The sequence below is a fragment of the Myotis davidii genome, unplaced genomic scaffold (genome assembly GCF_000327345.1).
Source record: "Myotis davidii unplaced genomic scaffold, ASM32734v1 scaffold259, whole genome shotgun sequence".
In the NCBI taxonomy this organism is placed as follows: Eukaryota; Metazoa; Chordata; class Mammalia; order Chiroptera; family Vespertilionidae; genus Myotis; species Myotis davidii.
The window spans coordinates 3,702,485-3,706,132 of record NW_006292687.1 but is presented as its reverse complement, the minus strand read 5'-3'; the positions used below and the strand labels follow the sequence as shown (position 1 = coordinate 3,706,132).

General features: G+C 39.7%; 1 long non-coding RNA gene across 1 annotated transcript in view; it reads right to left on the bottom strand.

The window, feature by feature from the left end:
* LOC107183478 overlaps positions 1-3,648 on the bottom strand; it is a 17,016-nt gene that overhangs the window by 932 nt on the left and 12,436 nt on the right. The window contains exon 2 of the long non-coding RNA XR_001514266.1: positions 1,992-1,997. This is a non-coding gene — a long non-coding RNA (uncharacterized LOC107183478). The remainder of the gene's footprint in view (positions 1-1,991; positions 1,998-3,648) is intronic.

The window sequence follows — 3,648 nt, the reverse complement described above, 5'->3', positions numbered from 1 at the left end:
CCCCCCAAAAAAAAAAAAAAAAAAAAAAAAAAAAAGATATCCCCATCCTACTCCTCAGAAAAGGTGAATATCCTACTTTACATGGTGAAAGAGAATTAAGATTGTAGGTTCAATTAAGGTTGCTAATCAGCTGACCTTAAAATGGAGAGATTATCCTGGGTTAAAAATCTCATGAGTCCTCAAAGTAGAAGAAGCATAAAAGAGGATTAAAGAAATGCAATGAGAAAAGGGTTCAATCTGCCATTAAGACTTCAGAGATGGAGGAGGAAGTCGGCCATAAGCCAAGGAATGTAGAGGGCTCCAGAAGCTGGAAAAGTCCAGGAACTGGATTTCCCTTTAGAGTTTCCAGAATGGATCACAACCATGTTAGCACTTTGATTTTAGCTGAGACCTGCATGGAAACTTTCAACTACAGAACTGTAAGATTATAAATGTGTGTTGTTTTAAGACATGAATTTTGTGGTAATTTTTACTATACTGAACAGAAAACTAATAAAGCAGGATTTTAGGCTAAGCAGCGGTCTTGTCTGTGTGGTGTCTCAGTGGTCTTGTCTGTGTGGTGTCTTTATGATGACTTTGAGCCCTTTTGTTTATTTAAAAGCTAGCTAATTGCCAACTCATTAAGAAACACTGTACTGCTATCCACATTTTCCATGTCTTTCCCTCACCGCACTGTGGGGAAAGGTTCAATGTCTGTGGCCGCTTTCAGAGAACTGAACTGCCAGCCTCGCTGCAGAGACAACCACACTGATATCTGCAGCTGCTAATATTCTGCCACTAAATCTACTTTAAAAAACATAAAAAGAAAAACAGCAGCACACTCTAAGGAAAATAAATGTTTAGATGAATTCATGTGCTTTTCACTAGAGAGGATAATCATAAATCTGCTGGGCAGTACAAATTGCCCTCTAAGTTTGAAGTCACCTCGTCATTCCCAGGGAGATCAGCTGAATTAATGGTTAAATGTGTTAATAGAATAATGGAGCGTCCTTAACCGTATATAGAGGAGGAAGGGGAGGGGGGTACTGGATGCTTATTTTATGGCAATTTATGTCAGTGTAAAAGTTATAAAGATTGCCAGAAAGTAAAGGAGCATGATGTAGAATCACTGGAGAAACTGTAAAATCAATATCTCTAAGGTTTTCAACACTGTGCTTGGCAGGTCCTTTCAAATCCATTGCCTGCATGATATTTTATGTATGTAACTGGCAACGGTGATGGTGGATGAGGTTCAACTCATGGAGTTGGCACCGAATCAATCATCACAAACGAAAATGCATATGTCTCTCTCCATTTCCTATCTACTTCCTCAGATGATGTCTGAGATTAGAGCCTAAACCCAAGAGGAAGTTTCCCACAGCAAAGGCTGATATGAAGGATTCTAAAAGTGTCTAAATAGAAACATGCAACTAGCACCATAATTTTTTTTTCTTTTTTTGCTTAGATAACAGCAATTTATTCAAATTTCTGGAAAGTGGGTTTTAACCCCGAAATACTATTTTACTTCTATAATTTTGGCACATATTTAAAAAGTTAATATCTGTTTTGGTGGAGCTATAGAAAAATGAAAATGCACATAGTTATTGGGATAACAGACAATTGAAAATCATTTGTAAAGTGAAAATTGGTAACACTTAACACAATTTTAAATGAGCATAATCTGACCCACAATGTGTAAGTAAGCAGAGGCTTACCAGGGAATATGTACCTTTGCTTTTCCAGGAAACCTTTGGGGATTATTGTTTGGATGTTGCAGATTTATATTATTGGTAACAACTTCCCCGACAACCCCCAACGCATCCAAAGATTGTTTAAAACTCTAATTAGCTGTACAAAAAAATAATTTTAAGAATTGAATACCTTTGGGCTGACATAATATGTCACTTGGGAACTTTTTTCTGGAAGGGAGAAAATAGAACATGAAAATCATGAATAGATGCATTGATCAGATTAGATTCGAAATTAGAAATACCAATTTGCCTGTGTAAAACGTGACACTGGTGACAATGATGAATCAATTTCCATTATTGTTTACAGGTGTCTGGAATTAAGTATTTGTAGAAGGCAAGACATTGGGCCACAATGCCTACTGAAATAGAACAATTTAGGGGAACTATGGCTACACGTGAATACAAGGACTATGGAGCACACTGTACTTGGAAGTTTGCAGGGGAAAAAAAAAAGTGATAATTGTGGAGATGTCACTCATCAGGCCAAAGCCTGATAAAGAAGGCACAGAACATTATTTTATCTTAAAGCTTCAAGTCTAGCCCTAACTGGTTTGGCTCAGCGGATAAAGTGTCAGCGAAAGGGTCCCAGGTTCGATTCTGGTCAAGGGCATGCCAAACTCCCATGGTCCCCTCCCTGGCATCTGCAGAGTGAGCTGGGTCCCTCAGGCAGGTGGGCTTCCTCAGTCTGGCCTGCAGGGATAGGGCTGAAACTGGCTCTCCAACATCTCCCAAAGAGTCCTGGAGAGGACTCTTCAAAGTTGCTGTCATACAGGGTATGGAACTCAAACGCAAGTGTGCAATAAACTGGATCCAGGGCCAACAGTGCCCCAGCAACAACATGATCCATGGCCAAAGGTGGAATTGCACGGCCACGTGAGGAATCGGGCTCCCTCCTCTCTGGTTTTGGGGTGTGTCACCCAAGAACCATCGCTGACAAGTCATTGCAGCTCGGCAGCTTCTGCGTTGAGTATCTGCCCCCTAGTGGTCAGTGCTCATCATAGAAACCTGTCAGATGGTGGAAGGGACACTTAGCATATTAGCTTTCTATATATATAGAAAGATAATATTTCATTGTATGGGTATACTGCATTTTATTTATTTTTATTTTTTTGTTTTTAAAAGCCTAAGAATACCAAAACACCATTTTGAAGGAATATATGCACTTCTATGTTCAAAGAAGCATTATTTTCTTTTTAAAAATATATTTTTTATTGACTTCAGAGAGGCAGGGAGAGGGAGAGAGACATAGAAACATCAGTGATGAGAGAGAACATTGATTGGCTACCTCCTGCATGCCCCCCACTTGGGTATGTGCCCTGACCAGGAATTAAACTGTGGCTCCAAAAAATAAATAAATAAATAAAAATAAACCGTGGCTCCATGGTTCATAGGTAGATGCTCAACTACTAAGCCATTTCCTTTAGTTGTGTATAGTCTAGGGCAGTGGTTGGCAAACTGCAGCTTGGAAAACTGCAGCTCATGAGACATATGTGGCTCTTTGGCCCCTTGAATGTGGCTCTTCCACAAAATACTGACTTCTGCACATGGTCCACGAAGTTTCAATCACACTGTACGTGCATGCCCGCACATGGTATTTTGTGGAAGAACCACACTCAAGGGGCCAAAGAGCCGCCTATGGCTCGTGAGCCACAGTTTGCCAACCACTGGTCTAGAGATTCAACACAATCCCTGCTCCTTTTTCTTTCTTTTTTGTTGACAAAAATTGGCAAACTGATCCTAAAATTCATATGGAAATGCAAAGGACCCAGAATACCCAAAACAATCCTGGAAAGGAATAAGTTTGGAGGACTTAGACTTTCTGATTTCAAAACTGACTGCTAAGGTAATCAATACAATGTAGTACTGGCATAAAGATAGACATAGGTCAATTGAAAGTCCAGAAATAAACCCTAATATT